The sequence below is a fragment of the Typopeltis vanoorti genome, chromosome 14, assembly GCF_054136105.1.
Source record: "Typopeltis vanoorti isolate ZY-2024b chromosome 14, IOZ_Tvanoo_1.0, whole genome shotgun sequence".
Lineage (NCBI taxonomy): Eukaryota > Metazoa > Arthropoda > Arachnida > Uropygi > Thelyphonidae > Typopeltis > Typopeltis vanoorti.
In genome coordinates, this window is record NC_143562.1 from 108,200,874 (window position 1) to 108,219,581 (window position 18,708).

Consider the following 18,708-nt stretch of genomic DNA (forward strand, 5'->3'; position numbering starts at 1 on the left):
TCGTTTTAATCCCAAACGTTAAGTGCCGAAAATCTTAAGAATCACGAAACTCAATTAAGGTACCACCTGTGGTGTTTATTTTCTGCATCGACGTCTATCTTATAATACTGGATTGGGTAAATGGAAACATTATTATGATGTCACTTGTTATACTTTGCACGCAGTACTAATTTATGTGAGGCACAGATCAATTCTTTCGTACTTTTAAGATCTGCGTAATGCATATTATTCAATTATGTAATACAGTATATGATTTGGGTTATTGTTGAATGCAAATGTAACAGTTAGATTTACATCCTGAAGCTACAAACAGACCGCACTTTGATTTTATATAATGCAGCTAACCTACGGTCGTAGGTGTATCTACAAAGATTTCTGTTTTATGTCAAGTGCGATCAAAAATTTTCGGGACTGTACTATTAGAGCTAGTACAAACTTCCTTTCCCATAAATACAGAAAAACGGACTGATTTCGCTACAGAATGAAATATTTTATTTGGTTCTTCAGTTCAAAAAGTTGAGTGATGTCTGCTGCATGGGGAATGAAATCGAAAGAAACTAACATTTTGATTCAGATATCACGCCTCTCTACGAGAGAACACAAGGTGAAAAGAACCCGCTGGTGATCAGTTTCTTCACTACAATTCTCCTGCTCAACATGCCTTGTCTGTGAAGTGGTGATACATTCTAACAGAAATATGGCACTGCTGTTGTTCCTTACATTCCTTAATCCTCAGATCGAGCACCGTGCGACTTTTTTCTTTTTCCCAAATTAAACTTAGCACTGCAGGGAAAAAATGCAAATGATACAACCAAGAGAAAACAAACCATAAACAATACTTTCAGTCAAAACACAAGGCAAGGTTTTAAACAATGACGCGATCGCAAGGATCGCTGTATTAAGTAGGAAGCGAAATGCGTCGAGGAGGGGGGGGGGACAGAGAATAGTGTGGGGAATGTAGTAGGGGGAAAACTGACCACTCTTCTTGTATTAATTTTAACATAATAATCTTAAAACAATTCTCAAAATTAAAGACAAAAAATGTACAGAATCTTCGATTTTTTTCTCTTTTTTAAGAAAATGGACATGTCGACCACAGATACAGTCAGTTATCAAATGAATATCCTTAATTTTTAAACAAATCACATATTCCAGAAGAGGAGTTTACGTCCTTGGGGTCGTGTACAAGGATAACTTTCTGGTATTGTACGGTCTATGGGAGGTTAAAGGGAGCTGCCAATTACTACTGTATTAAAGAACGGACCCCTTGATAACTAAAATACTCCAAAATATTTGCAAAATCTAAACCCGTTTAGTTTTTTTTAATCCTTGTGTGCTCGCTTCAAAAAAACACAGATAATGAGAAAATAATATAGTTCTTCTTAACTCGCCAAATAAAGATTAATGCTTCTTTTTATTCTTTAAAAAGGAAGAAAAAGGATATAAAAAACTCCAGAAGATTTCCTAAACAAGCTTGTTTATGTTAATTTCTGACAGCGCGACATAAATCGAGTCAGCTCAACTCTCCACGGACACATAAAAGCTTCGGGAAGAACGTAATGCCAAAACAACTGTTTACTGTTTCATTTTCGGCTTTAATCTATGCAAATATGGCTATGAAGTAAGATGCTATTAAAGTGCAGGCAAAGCACTTCAGGAACTCAGTTAGGGAGGTCTTCAATTACTGAAGGTGTTGGAAGCAGAACTGACTTTCAAAGGTGGCTCATTTCAAACAGTTCGCTTGTCATTTTTATCGCCGAAGAAAATGGTGAACATTATAAACTGAGTAAATATTTGTTCCATCTTTCTTTCTTTCGGTGTCTGTCTCTCTGTCTGTCCTTCCATTGTGCAAATATTTGTTACCACACTTTCATTTTCTTTCTTTCCGACGTAATAAGCAAATATTTGCTCCATTTATTTTTTTTATCTTACGGATTCCCTCTGTTGCTACTCTACCTTTCAATGTTTTATACGATTCCACATTCTTACATATTTGATATTTCTTACAACGAAATTATGTCATCCTCCAAGTGAGTTATTCTTCTAACGTTTCTCCTCTCACCATTTTTTACCAACTAAATCAGTGTGTTTGCCTTCGAAAGATTGCTGATAATAACCCTGTGTGTGCTCTTCTTACCCACCCTCTAAGTAAACCGTATATTTCATCCCCCCATCAAAGTTCATCCATCCTATTCTTCACAACAAACTCGTACTCGCCACGCGCTTATGACCAACACCTCACCGATGTAATTACGTGAAACCAGTTTAGTACAATGCATTTGTATTAAAGGCGTACGGATTCAATCGATAAAAAAGGTTAGATTGACCGAAGTTCCAGACACCAAACGCATTACCACTTTATGCAAGAGTCATTACGCCTTCTTACATTTTAAGATTACTCCTCCGTTTCTAAATTTAATTTTCCGCTGATAATCTATGATTATAATTTATATTTTTTTTCCCGGCCCTCATCCTAGGAGTTCTTCATCTAATCTCTTTCTTTGTGGTATTTTGTTTATATTCATATGATAGAAACATTGTTTGTTGTCAACGCATACAAAGTGTGACGTCATACCTCCATGTTACCATGGCAATAATAAGTCTGCGTGCTCACGGTAATCTATGCATCTTTTCACCGTCCTCCAAAAACTATTGTCAAAAAACATACCTTGTGAAGTAAAACATGTCAAAGAAAACAACGTACAGTCACACAGCTGAAGCGTAGACCATAAACATCTGTATGCATATTGACTTTTTTAAAAACTAAAGGATCCTGCAGAATTGAGTTATTTCTCAGCGAGTAGAACTGAAACTCGTCAGAAATGCCAAAATAAATAACACATTCAAGAAACGAATCTGAGTATGTGACAGCTATTCTGGTCACTGTAATAAACCGATGTTTAACCAGCAGCTGTAAATGTCAGGAACTGACATTCATCCATGGCCTTTCTCGATGCGTGCTTGGGACACTGAAATTAAACTGCTGGAATCTGGTCTCGTTAGATAACCGATGACTAATGATTCCAAAGACTTCTCTTGTTCTCCTTGCCTTGGCCATTGCCATTTCATGCTTCATATTAGTGTCTGTTGCATTGATTTTCACCGAGACGCGTTCTATAGAGCATATTGCATCGTTCGTCGGCACATATTAACAGTATCAATCAGTGTCGTCAAAGTCTTGACAAGGGTTGGTACGGTCTTGGAATAGGTAATCAACAATTCCACAGGCAACCAGTAGAACTGTTGATAGGCCAGCCATCGCTATATGAGTGCGCGCGTAAGGATGCTATATTGCGCTGCACAAAGGAAAGCATGCACTGAATGCCTACAGAAAGGATCTCTTTGCAAATTACTTGCCAAAGCAATATATTTTTTTAAAATCAAATTTTGATGTTATAATAAGAAACAGTGATGGTGGGCAGGCTATCATTGCCTCTCCATACAGTAAAAAAGTTAAGTTTCAGACGGATGTAAAGTGATTGTTGTCATGGTGACAAGAAGATGCGCGCTGTACCAGTTATCAGTCAAACCGTTGTATACACTCATACTAATTGCGACAGGATGTTCGTCAATAGATAATAATTTTATACATAAACTAGCGAGATCACGCAGAGAACATTATAAACGAATACTTGTGATTGTTTCTGGGTTTTTACAATAACAAAGAATAACTGCGAACATTTCTAGAATGTACGTCACCAGTACTGAGCGCACAACAATACTGCACGAGCAGGGGCGACAATAGGTAAGCTATGTTATTGTTGGGCAATTCTTCTGCAAGAAAAACACGCGAATAATATCATATTGTAATTTTAATAACAAATAAAATGTTTAATGATTAATCCAGTTGTCAAAGCATGGCAACAGTGTAACACAAACACCAAGTTCGTTTTGTGCTTAACCCTAATCCCGTTTTGGCCATCTTATTCAGATTGGGTGGCTATGTATTCTGTCAAAACAAACCATCGGAATTAGAAAGGCACTAATCTGAAGATAATAAAAATTAAAGTTGTCATATAATTTTTATTCGGGGGTCCTAAATTTATTATACGACTCTTCATCGCAACCACAATGGGGTATTTAGTAACACCTTAATGTGAGAGTGACTAAAACTTATTTCTGCACTGAATTGCACAGATGTGTGTTCTAAGTGGCGAATAAAGAATAAGATTCCCCCCCGTCTCTAACTCGAATTATTCTCTATTACAGAATTACATCACGGTACTCGCGCGAAACCAATTTCAAAAATGAGATGCTATTTCACATTAACCAATGTTAGTTCCACTGTTCAACGCCAGATGGCGATAAGCTCTACCAAGCGTTAAAGTTTATATCCACACAAGCTGAAGCACAAAATTCATCGCTCACAATGATGAACTGCACTAAGCATGTGCTCGTGACATATACCAACTTGGAACCTAATTGTCCAGATACGTCAATCCATGCAACCCTAATATTTGTCGTAGCTATCATTACAAGCTGAAAGAGATGGGGTGGAGGAGAGAAGGGGAGAGATACCGAGGGATTTTTTTTTTGTCTTTTTTAAGGAATTTTTCCTAAGTGGTTGGAAAGAAGGCGCGCGCAGCGAATGCACACACACACACACACACACACACACACACACACACACACACACACACACACACACACACACACACCAGCGAGCAAGAAACATTCCGAGGAAACGTGAAGAAATAGCCATTCACGAGGAAAGGGGGGGCGCAGCAACATTGAAGATGGAAAGAGAGAGAAAGACGGTGAAAATGATTTACTGATGTAATGGACCATGGAGTACGCCATTTCAACCTAATTGCGCGAGTTGCTAGCACGGAGCTGCACAACGACTGGTGCAGATAATGGCCGCAGCTGGACTGGAAGCCTTTTGCACACGTTACGAATCACTTGTAGGTAAAGATATTTTAGTGCCACTTAACCAACTTAGTGGTGAGGGACGCAGAAGTCTTAAATGGAAGGCTGTCTCGGAAGGGGGGACGGACGGATAAGATTCATATTTGTCGCCGGTCAATGACCGCGCGCTTGTGCTGTCTCACTTCGGTTTTCAAGGTAGAGAGCGCTATCTCGAGTCATGCAGAGAAGCTGCTGTTTAATATAGTTTGCATTAAACATTAATCGAGTTCATCAAAGTAATTTCGACAATGATCTGCTTAGAGTGAATCGCGATATTTTGTGAGTAGTTCAAGGTTAGTGGAGAGTCTTGTTGCATTTAAGCCAAACACTGAATTGGACAACGTCAACTATTCTCTCGTCTGTTCTCTCCCATTCATCCAACCTTTTCAAAAGACACCATAATCTTAAAATGAAATTTTGCGATGCATAATATGTTGTGCATCACCCTTTACCAAGTCTCCCTGCTGTGTTGCACCAAACGTATTAACTAACGTTAGCAACTGGAACATGTTTCCACTTTCCCATGTACGTCAACACATCAATATTTAACGGACAAATATACACACTGGAATCAACTCGCCAACTGCACCATAGCAACGGTACTGTGACTGAAAAATATAATTTTTTTTTGTATTTGAAGAGCGTTTTCGCTGTCCACTTTTGTATATATCAAGGAATTAACCGTTCTTTCGTGCCACAAACGGTACGTGTCTGGCATACACGATCCGGATTCGACCCAGTTTAGTAGGAGCAATCTACCTTCCGAACTGTACTTTTCGGGTTGTATATAACCGCCGTAGACTCGCCAATTCAATTAAGTACAGCAGTGTCCTCTGCCGGTTCTCATGGAAACGTTATAAATTATAGGTTGGGACATGATCGACGAGGTCGCCGTAAGCTTAGTAACCGCTGGTACATTTCGCCGAGGTGGTTTAACGGAAAGTGCACTATCGCCTTGATCTCGGAACCGATATGACGCACGTGATGTACAGTGGCGGAGATGGTAAATGCCCCTTGTGAAAAAAAAAAAAAAAAAAAAAAAGTATCTCCCCGTGACAAACGAATTACGACCATTCCCTCGAGGAGACTGGGTTCGAGAGTATTCGCGATAAAGCGAACTACTGCACACAGCGCACCTGCAGTACTGTAGCTTCTAGAGATGTACAGCACGCAATTGTTAGTCGTTCAATGGGTGAGTTTAGCACCATTCGAAGTTATGTACGTTCATATTTCATTGTCAGTATGTTAGACAAAATGACCACTCGTGGATAAGGCATTTCGAATGTGTTACGCAACAATGCAATGGCTGTTGTCATAGCAACAACTGCAATTCCAGATATTTGAGCAACGCAAATACACATTTTAGTACAAAAAAAAAAACTTCAATTAAACCAACTTTGTTATGAATTGGTATTAATAAAAGTATCAGTCATCGATATTGCGTATATGCGATACTTTTATTCTTCTCACAAAACAGCTTAACATATGACGGAGGACAGTTGCTACTCTTGATAAATTACCTATTGAAAGTATGGCCTAGATCGAGTTATCGTTCATCTACTCCATTAAAAAAACCCAACTATTCCTAAAACTCTTAGGAAAACTGAGACTACTGTTGTATTCAAGGCCGTACTGTCCTGCATGCAAGGTCACATTGCTCAAGGAGACTTCACAAAATGTTGATTTTAGTTTACAAGTATTCTTCGTAAGTCAAGTGATTAATGGGCTGCCTAAATTTAGGAAACCAATAACTTTAATTTATAGCTCTTGTTAGAAGCTTCCGCATACGTCTGTTATATAATCTGGTAGAAAACAAATCAATTTAGAATACGACCGACTTTTACGATATCTCTGACGCCAGTGCAAGTCCATCGGCTGAATTTTCTTTGTGTTTTCTTCAAAACTTGGCTTAAGATAAAACAAATAATAAATTCTTTAATTTCTCTATTATATATATTATATTATATAATAAAGTGTTTATTTTTTTATCGGATGCAATACTTTTATTTTGCGCAATAAATGAAATTTACAATTATTTCGAAATACACTAAAACTGTAATCAACTCGAGTAGTTCCATCAATATATCACACATTTGTTTGTTAAATTAAAATTAAATTCATATTTATATAAATTATCTTTTCAACTTTTTAACTTCATTGAATACTTCCTATTATTTACAACTATGTTAATTTCAAATGTAAAATAACGTCCACTAAGTAAAACACCATTTAAAAAAATGCTTAAGTATTATTCAAATTAATTTTACAATTGATGGAACATGCATTACATTACTAAAAATACCATTAGGGAAAATGCATATATATTATTAAAATTAATTTTGTAATGACTGTAACATTATACTAATAAAATGCCATTAGAAAAAGTGAATATGTATTATTAAAAGTAAAAATAATTTTATTTCAGCCGTGTTTTGCTCTCTCATCCACATTTTTTTGCAAGAGAAAAACCAATTATAAATACTTTTTTTTTTTTTTCAATGTTAGTACGGAGTCGACTGCGTAAATAAAAATCTGAGGTTAACTATGTCTTCGACTAATCTCTATCTTAAAGAACTTATGCTATTTATTTCCCATGAATTCAGCAATCGAAATCATTATCTAAAGAATTAATTCGAAATCTAAAGACTACGTGTCAATTTAAAACGCATTTATAGTCGAGAGTGTGTAAAGTGAGTCCCACGCTGTACGTTTACGCTTTTATTTCGCAATCAGGAGACTCGTAACTTATTAAAGAAAGATTTACAAGTATACTAGAAACCACTGATGACTTAGTCACTTAAAAACTTTTAAAAAATTTCCCCATAAATTGTGAAGCTGCAAACAACTAAAGTAGGTAACCGATCAAATGCATTTTAATGAAACAGAATATTTCATTAGTCATATACACGTGTAAAGAGTTAAGGAGTCCAAATTCATTTTCCGTATACATAAAGTTTGTACTAATACTAATATCGGTTATAACATTTATAGTGTACTCATTACTTATCAGACCTTATTCATTTCTCCGTAACCCTCGGTTACTTATCAGAGTCCTTATCCTTATAAGGACTGGCTTAAAGGGACGAAGCAAGAATGCTTTTCATCTTCCCCGTTATCTGTAGAGGACAGTGTAGGGATAAGGTGTTATTGAGCTATTAAAGCTCTGATCACGGCAGGAGGGTAACAGCAATAGCCGAGCCTCAGTTAGAACTTCATTGGCTACAGCATTGCCATCCATTACCCTCCAAGGGTATGGTCTATCTCCAATTCTGATCGGTTACTTATCAGTTCTTAAAAGAACTGGACTGAGTCCTTGACTCTTTATCCCGTCACCTGAATGAAGAAAATATGTGTGGATGGAGTGTTATCTAGCTAAAAGCTCCAGTCATGGCTGGATAACGGGCAATAGCCAAGCCTCAGTTAAAACTTCATTGGCTACAGCATTGCCATTCGTTACCCTGGAAGTCCTAAAAATGACTTTTTTTTCTCCTCCATCGGTTACTTATCAGAGTCCTTATAAGGACTGGCTTAAAGGGGCGAAGCAAGAATGCTTTTCATCTTCCCCGTTATCTGTAGAGGACAGTGTAGGGATAAGGTGTTATTGAGCTATTAAAGCTCTGATCACGGCAGGAGGGTAACAGCAATAGCCGAGCCTCAGTTAGAACTTCATTGGCTACAGCATTGCCATCCATTACCCTCCAAGGGTATGGTCTATCTCCAATTCTGATCGGTTACTTATCAGTTCTTAAAAGAACTGGACTGAGTCCTTGACTCTTTATCCCGTCACCTGAATGAAGAAAATATGTGTGGATGGAGTGTTATCTAGCTAAAAGCTCCAGTCATGGCTGGATAACGGGCAATAGCCAAGCCTCAGTTAAAACTTCATTGGCTACAGCATTGCCATTCGTTACCCTGGAAGTCCTAAAAATGACTTTTTTTTCTCCTCCATCGGTTACTTATCAGAGTCCTTATAAGGACTGGCTTAAAGGGGCGAAGCAAGAATGCTTTTCATCTTCCCCGTTATCTGTAGAGGACAGTGTAGGGATAAGGTGTTATTGAGCTATTAAAGCTCTGATCACGGCAGGAGGGTAACAGCAATAGCCGAGCCTCAGTTAGAACTTCATTGGCTACAGCATTGCCATCCATTACCCTCCAAGGGTATGGTCTATCTCCAATTCTGATCGGTTACTTATCAGTTCTTAAAAGAACTGGACTGAGTCCTTGACTCTTTATCCCGTCACCTGAATGAAGAAAATATGTGTGGATGGAGTGTTATCTAGCTAAAAGCTCCAGTCATGGCTGGATAACGGGCAATAGCCAAGCCTCAGTTAAAACTTCATTGGCTACAGCATTGCCATTCGTTACCCTGGAAGTCCTAAAAATGACTTTTTTTTCTCCTCCATCGGTTACTTATCAGAGTCCTTATAAGGACTGGCTTAAAGGGGCGAAGCAAGAATGCTTTTCATCTTCCCCGTTATCTGTAGAGGACAGTGTAGGGATAAGGTGTTATTGAGCTATTAAAGCTCTGATCATGGCAGGGGGATAACAGCAATAGCCGAGCCTCAGTTAGTACTTCATTGGCTACAGCATTGCCATCCATTACCCTCCAAAGGTATTAATCACCGCATCTCACGGTTGTTTTTCTACTTATATATCAGTTCTTATAAGAACTGGACGATGGACTGAGTCCTTGACTCTTTATCCGGTCATCTGAATGAAGTAAATCTGTGTGGATGGAGTGTTATTGAGCTAGAAAGCTCTAGTCATGGCTGGGTAACGGCAATTGCCGCGCCTCAGTTAAAACTTCATTGGCTACAGCATTGCCATTCGTTACCCTGGCTCGCCTATCTCCATATATATATATATATATATATATATATATATATATCTCCATATATATCAGAGTTATCATTAATTAAATTTTATATTGTTAAATCAATGGTGTAAGGTGCAAGTGAAGTCCGGTTAATTTAAAAATATTATTTTCATTTATTTATTCATCTTTTGAGGATAAATTTAAAATATCGGGTATTTGTTTTACATTTATTACATATACATCTACATGCAATCATTTGGAATGGTGTCATTTTTTAAAAAAATTTATGATAATTGTGTGTCGAACAATAAGCTGTTAATTCCTGTTACTCCTAGAGGACGCTGCTGTCATGCTATTACAAGTACTATAATGGATTTTTAAAACCATTACAAAAATATCAAACACTTGTGCAGTCGATGCATCACAATTATATATTTAATAACGTTTATATTACATCTAAGTTTAAAAAAAATATGTTTTAAAAGCACTAGATAAATCGTAAACAAGGTTTACAAATACATCTTTTTATATTTTTATAAATAGATGTATTAAACTATATTAATTGCAAAATAATTAGTATTTACTTATTTAATAAAAGTATTTTATTTCGAGCAAGAATTAATTAATCTCATAAAATATGAATTAAATTGATATGTTGATTAAAATTACTTTGAAATATCGGGAAATTTTTGAAAATTATGAAATAACCATCAAATTTCATTCGTACACCACCTTTTATTAATATAACTTTTGTATTAATAAAATTATTAATAAAAATAAAACATTGTGAGGGCGAATCAATCGACCGTGAGATGCGGTGATTGATTCATTCAATCCAATACCCTTGGAGGGTAATGGATGGCAATGCTGTAGCCAGTGAAGTTTTAACTGAGGCTCGGCTATTGCTGTTACCCTCCTGCCATGATCAGAGCTTTCATAGCTCAATAACACCTTATTCCTACACAGTCCTCTACAGATAACGGGGAAGATGAAAAGCATTCTTGCTTCGCCCCTTTAAGCCAGTCCTTATAAGGACTATAAGGATAAAACATTGTTCGACATATATGTTGCATACTGTTAGATGTTAGATATTTGTTCGGGTATATAAAATATGCTTTTGGTCGTCGAAAATTCAAATTTTAAACAACTTGGTCGATTCTATAAGTGGATGAATAATATTTTTTTTTTACCTCAAATAGATCCCATGCCACTTGACACTTGAACTAATAATGTACGCTTAATAAACTTCTTAAAAGGTAATTCTCACTCATACACATCTCCTGTGATCAACTATAATTGTTCTTCGGGGTAGATGCTCACATAAATCCTCACGTCTGAGCCATGAGGAATAGTAAGACATCAATACATTTCTACCGGACTGTGGTTCTGCATCGGTTCTCGCTTTGGAACGTCACGTGCGCGTTCGGATTTGGGCGGGGGGGGGGGGGGAATTGTATCATTCTGTTATGAGCAGGTAATAAAGGAAAGCAGCATACAAGTTCATGAAAAAAGGATGGAATTGATAAATCATGCCCACCGCACAGTAATATTGTATGTTATAGAGCCCAATTGTCACGTACTGCATTAAGAGGCCAGTGGGTGCCCATCCAAACATCTGACAACATAAAGGCTATCTCTGGTATATAAGAGTTCGCATACGATGGACAATAACTTAATGAGTATGCTGCAAAAAACTTCATACGTTCATTCAAACGAAACCCTGCGCACAGCAATATATACAGGCGGAGCGATGACAATGCCATCTGGTGATCAGAAGTGAAATCACTATCCGACAGAGTTGTAAACTGAAAATGTTATTGTAAATAGCAATTCAATGTGGTTTTTGTACGGCATTCATTAATATTAGATGAAAAAAAGTCGATTATGTGTACGGTAGTTGATTAAAAAAATCCAAACAGCTGTCTGTTATATTATTTATACGATTTACGAGATCAGAAATGTGGCATTCCGATCACGTATTTCCGTTATGCTATCAGTGATTTATCCTCCATTTCTGAAACCATTTATTTTTACATTTGTTACTAACCCGTCACGGCTAATTGTGAAGTAGATATTGAGTGCCTGGAATCGACTGTATTCCTAAATATCCTAAGTTCCTGTCTTCGCTCACATAACAGATTACATCGCTGGCGAGCCCACCTGGGAAGTCAGAGAGAGAGGAATACCCAAAATGACCGCTGAAGAGTCTCCAAACTAGGCAACCTGCCAAAGCTTTACTGTCATCTTGCCATTTAATAATATACAACGATCGCTTTTAAATTTCCTATCCGTTAAAATCATTTCCTAACGTTATTCGATCGTTGCCCTGAGAAGAGTTCAGTTTGCGGTTCCAAACAGCATCAACTATGCATGCGGTTATAACAGCGAAAGACGATAAAATAGGAAAAAAAAACTCCCTACATTAACTTCTCTCTGCACAGACAGAGTAATAAATCATTGAGTAATTTTTTAACGTTATCCGGTCGAATATTATAGATCCCAGCGTATTTTATATATCAGTCACGATTTCACTTTCACCCATTAACATTATAATGATGAGGACAATCGTTATATTTCGGGGTGGTCGTATGACCATCATGGATCATAATAGCCGTAAATGCTGTTTGCACAATCATAATGATAAAAACCTGGCCGGTGATTCATATACTGTGGTCAAAATCGTGGTGATTTTTCTTAGCGTGTGTATACATTGGGAGGGATTGATTTTGTTTTTGTTAATATTAACTTTTATGTTATATTATTTGTGATATTGGTATTGAGTGAAATAACAACGAAGCAGTTAGAGCTATAAGGCAAATGTGAACTAGGTGTGTTGTGTTTTTCTAGTCGCCTTGCAGTCTAAAAGACCAGCTAACTCACCTTCAAATGAAATGCCTTTATGATTTTTTGCAAGCTACAAGGAACCGGGGACTTAAATCTAAGGACATGCAATACACGGGGGTTCTTTATAGCTACGCAAGTGCTATGTTAGGTTACGGTCTCCGTGGTATATTTTCTAACTTTGAGAGAATGATAACCTGGAGGTGTTTTATGATATGTTCACAAATCATTGCGAAATATATTTCAAATAAAAAAATTTGGTCCGTTTGTTGAATAGCTCTGGGATTTGATGCTCGTAAATCAAATCCTAGAGAATTCCATGGGGAGGGATGAATCATGAGTTAATTATCTAAAATAGATAGATGAATTTCGTTTTATAAATTTAAGTAGCTCTTTATCAAAGTCCAAGAGAAGATTTTTTTTTGTCATGTGCATTCATCGCTGGTTAGTGGAGGAATATCAGATGGAGGAATAAAACGGAAAAAGTCACATGACTCAGTCAATGAAAAAAAGAACAATACCCAGAAAGAAATTGAAGGGAATGTCTTCGATTCCCAAAACAATATGGCATAAAATATATAGTCTAACTAGAAAGCACTTGCTTACAAACGATTTCACATTTCTTACCTTTATTTAGCAGTGGGTGATAGCAAAGATTATCTCAGATTATGTTTAACTGAAGAAATCTGAAACGGAACAAAAAAGAGAAGATATTTAGCTATAAGGATCGTAAAAGTAATTTTGAAGTTTTGCATTTCATTGAGGTTCAGGAATATCCAAATGGAGAGAAAAATCAAACATTTATTGCAGTGCTTCCCAAACTTCTGGATGTCAGGGCCCCCTTTAGAAAAATTAAAATATTTCACGCTCCCCCCCTCGAAAAAAATCGTAATATAGACATACATTATTATAATATTTATTGTATTTCTGTTCAATACAAAACATACACAGCGAATATTGCAAAAATCAAATGCAAATATTACATTTTTAGCATCTTACATACACATTTGTGAGATAATGTGCCATGTCAAATGGCACATTATCTCATATTTTTATATAGATAGATCTATTGTTATTGTACATTTGCAGTACAAGCACATGAAACGTAAAATGATTAGTTATTAATAAAGAAAGAATGAAAAACATAAAAGAAGTTTAATAACAATTTAATGTGATGGATGTGTTTCAATACTGCTACACAAAAAGTCAATATCAGGTGAAATATTTGAAACTGCAGTTCTTAGAGTTCTGCTTTGAAATGAAACTTGTACGAATAAGCATATATTTACTAATATTCATTAAGTGGCGGAAGAAATACGCAGGAAGCGAAATTTGTGAACCCGCACCAATGTGTGATTTTTTTTCATTAAAATATAAAAAATAACAAAAAAGAAATAATAAAAAATAAAAACGAAATACGTTTCTTTTAAGATAAAAAATCTATTTAGTCTTAAAACATTTTCAATTTGTTTTCATTATTTCACGGCCCCCTCAACAAAACCTAAGGCCCCCAGTTTGGGAAGCGCTGATTTATTGGAACCAGTGTTTATTTTACTTCACAAAATGTTGATATCTAATCAATTTTTCGCTATTATAGATTCTGTCTATATATATATATATATATATATATATATATATATATATATATATATATATATATATATAGACATTATTAGGAAACATTATCTTAGTAACGAAAAGAAAAATAACGGTTTTAAAAATAATCAAATTTGAGCATCAGTCAGAGGTGAAGTTGGCCTCAATTATACAAATATTATTAAATTAAAATAAAAAAAAAACGAAAGAATTTAAAGCAATACTCGGTGACGGACTCCGAAGAACACATTCATTGATTCAGTCCGTGATGCACGTGGTGAAGTTGGCTGCAAGGATAGCAGAATACGAATTCCACAGTGGATTCAGAACATTCATAAAACAGTCATGGGAAGACTGGTAAAGATATAGAAGATGAATATCAGGAAGATGTTTTGGAGGATATTGAAAAATCTTAGAAACAGAGGAAAGAGTACTGTTAAAAGAATCAAAAGGTGTAAGATAAAGACTCTCTAGAAGTCCGGAATAATTACTTTGAAATACTACCAAACGTAACAAGAAGTGACAGAACAGCATCAAAAATATTCAAGGATAATTCAGTTCAATGAGGAATTCATCAGTATTGGAGGTAGGAAATCAATCAAAAACTTGAAATGCAAAAATGGCAGGTGGAGTTCGTAACATTCAATCAGAAATATGCTCCGGTGTCGGGATAAAAGTTTAACAGTGGCTGCATTGCGTAATCAGAAGGTCGGTTTCTTGAATGGAGTTGAGCTCTCATTATAGCCGTCTATAAAAAGGGAAAGGAAGTGTTTCCAATAAATATTTGATTTATTCGAATCCGTTTTTGAAACTAGTTTTTTTTTTTTTTCAGTAACAAAACCGTTGAAGGGAATCTTGGTGAAAAACAAGTCATGTTGAGGTCAGGATCAAGTTAGGATCAGATTTTCATTTTAAGACAAACAGTTGAGAAATCTTGGGAATAACATGAATTTACGTTTTGTAGATCCGGAAAAAGTATATGAAAAGATGCCAAAAGAAAAGCCATTCTAAACGCCAGAATTATATCGAGCAACACATGGTCTATATTTGAGTTGTAAGTCAGCAGTTAGAATTGAAAGGTACAGGAAGATGGTTTGATGTTAAATCAGGTAAGAGATAATGGCACGCTGTTTCAGTTTGTATTCATCATCCACATGGATCAAATTATGAAGGAAAGTAGAATTAAACTTTATCTCAAAACTGGAGATGTTCACCTCAGCTCTTTGCATTATGCAAATGATGTTATACTTCCAATGAAAATCAGCAGGATTCCTTGACTAAACTGTTGTAAAAATCAGACAAGAGTTCGGGAAACTTCAGCTGCATCCTGAATAGAGACCCCATAGAACACGGGAAAAAAATGAGCTATTTATGCACAAATTCTAGTGAAGATGACAAATTAAATATGGAAATAGCAAGATAAGCAAAGCAGCTTAATAAATGTATAAGGAATAATATAAATTAGTCAACCCACTGAAGTTTAGCTTATGGATCCGAGATTTGGGTTAAGAAACAAAGCAACTGTTCAAAAACTGGAGAGACCACAAATATGAGTTCTGAGGTAAAACTAAGATCATAGTGAAAACTTCAGAACAGAAAATAGAATGAAAAAGAACAAATGTTCGAACAGTCCTAGAAATTCTCAGATTTCAATGACAATCAAAACAAATTGTATTGTTTTGGAACAACACAAAAGGAAAAGCTCAAACATCATTCTAATTTCAAATATCTTCTGACTTATGTTGAATTGTATTCAGCGTAGCAATAACTGGAGCATTATTGTATTAATTTATTCCTATTGTGGCTTAAGTACTTAACTCCTGTTTCTCAATATTTTTTCTCGTCCCTGAATATAACTTTTGTATTTTCCCGTTGGTAACCGAATTTGTTCAAAGTTAATTGCATTCATTAATTCAAAAAGTCAATTACGAAACTGTGAGGTCTGTCTAGGAACTGTGAGCCCGGGATGTAGGACCACTTAAAAATCAAGAGCACATGAAATAAAGAAAAAGCCACTACAATTGTCTCATGTTTTATTTCATTTAAAAAAATGAACATATATATATATATACGATGTATATGAATTTCTTATGAGCACGAAATGCAGGTGAAATTCACGTCGGTGTTGCATATTTTTAAAGTTTTCGTGGAAGATTCTCTGACAAATTCCTGCTCTTGACAAAGCATAGTGAGCGGGAGCATTGTAATGATGAAGGAAGAATGGCAAACAGTTTTTGAAATTGCGAATCTCAATAAGGTAAGCTACAAATGAACAAAACAGATTTTGTTATTCTTAAATATGACGAAGAAGCTCTTTTCTAATTACATTAACGTTATCTAGTGGTACGTACTGAAATCATTTTAATCACACCTCTTCTTTCTGCGATGGCATCAACGACCACAAATGTGTCTCCTCACGACCAAACAATACAAAATCAACTCATGTAATGCTTAAAATATTTCTTTAAATGGCTCATGTATTTCTTATCATATGCACAATCCTCACTTTAAAGTTAAGCAATTCTTGTAGTTAAACTTAATTCTAAAGCAAAAAGGACTTTGACTTAACAGGAATCCTAGGTCCCAGTTGAGATTAACTGAAACAAATCTGAATGGTAAAAAAAGATATACACTTATTAGTAGCTATAAAAATGTAATTAAAAAAAAGTCTTGAAAATCCTATAACCTCGTATCTTGTCCATTCCCCTAAATATATAACCAGTTGTACGACTCTCTCCATATTTTCTTTCTCAACTAGTACGATTACTTAAAATATCTTACTAAATCTACCCGTCTCTATCTGCGTGTTCTACCCGTTCAGGTCTGACATGACAGGTTGTGATTGATTCCTATGCTACCTCCTCTGGTACAAACTCCGGCTATGATTATTTGGTAAGTTTAGTGACTAATTTCTCATGAATCATGAACATCAACGATGTATTTTTCGGTCCATACAGTGCAACTAATGATGGCTGTCATGCAATAAGAAAAATGTAAGATTCCGTTTTACTTATTTACTTACATAATATTTGGGTGTGTCTAGAACATGCGGTCTCAGGAAGTGATCATGGTTATATAACTGAAGAATAGGGATGGATGATATATCGTTTATTCTTCTTTAAATTTGTTTCGTTTGACTGAAAAAATATTCTGCTTTTACATTTCCGTATAAATGCTAACACGAAAAGGTTCTGAGGAAGAAGGTAGTAGTGTTATATACATTTACTATGGCTTCTTCCTCCAATACATTTAATGTGTCATAAAGCATAGATCAGCAACCAATTTATATCAGAAAAATGTAACTTCTTTTATATAAAATATGATGGTATTTTATTCAAGTTAGTTCGAATTGAAATAAAATGTTCATTAACTGTTTTCGAAGGAATCTAATTCACTACTAATATTGACACCAATAAAATTAAAGAATATAATTATTTATCAATGACAATTCTCCATCAACACATTGGTGATCGGATCGACCGTGAGATGCGGTGATTAATACCTTTGGAAGGTAATGGATGGCAATGCTGTAGCCAATGAAGTTCTAACTGAGGCTCAGCTATTTATGCTACATTCCTGCCACGATCAGAGCTTTAATAGCTCAATAACACCTTATCTCTACACTGTCCTCTACAGATAACTGGGAAGATGAAAAGCATTCTTGCTTCGCCCCTTTAAGCCAGTCCTTATAAGGAACACAATGGTGGTGGGAGCAATCGACCGTGAGATGCGGTGTTTTATTAAAACCCTTGGAGGGTGATGGATGGCAATGCTGTAGCCAATGAAGTTCTAACTGAGGCTCAGCTATTTATGCTACATTCCTGCCACGATCAGAGCTTTAATAGCTCAATAACACTTTATCCCTACACTGTCCTCTACGAGATAACGGGGAAGATGAAAAGCATTCTTGCTTCGCCCCTTTAAGCCAGTCCTTATAAGGACAACACAATGGTTGAATTGATATGGATGAATCAATCGACCGTGAGATGCGGTGATTGATTCATTCAATCCAATACCCTTGGAGGGTAATGGATGACAATGCTGTAGCCAATGAAGTTCTAACTGAGGCTCGGCTATTGCTGTTACCCTCCTGCCATGATTAGGGCTTTAATAGCTCAACAACACCTTATCCCTACACGGTCCTCTACAGATAACGGGGAAGATGAAATGCATTCTTGCATCGCCCCTTTAAGCCAGTCCTTATAAGGACTATAACACAATGGCTAACTTCTTATAGTGGATAGCCTGCAAAAAAAAGATTACATTAAAGGGTGGGAACACGCTGTTTGTATTTTATTTTAAGACTGAATAAAATGATAATTAAATGTTTATGAGCAATAATCTCTCATAATGTATCCACATAAACAGCATATTTGTTTGTGGTTAAATGTGGCGTTGAATTTCTAATGCATTTAAACGGTGTTTCGCATACAACGAGGATTCGATTAGGCCAACTATAGCTAAGACACGTATATACTATGGAAAGGAAACTCTTAGGAAAATTCAGAAAAAACAAAAATGAACGGATAGCAAACAAATCAAACACT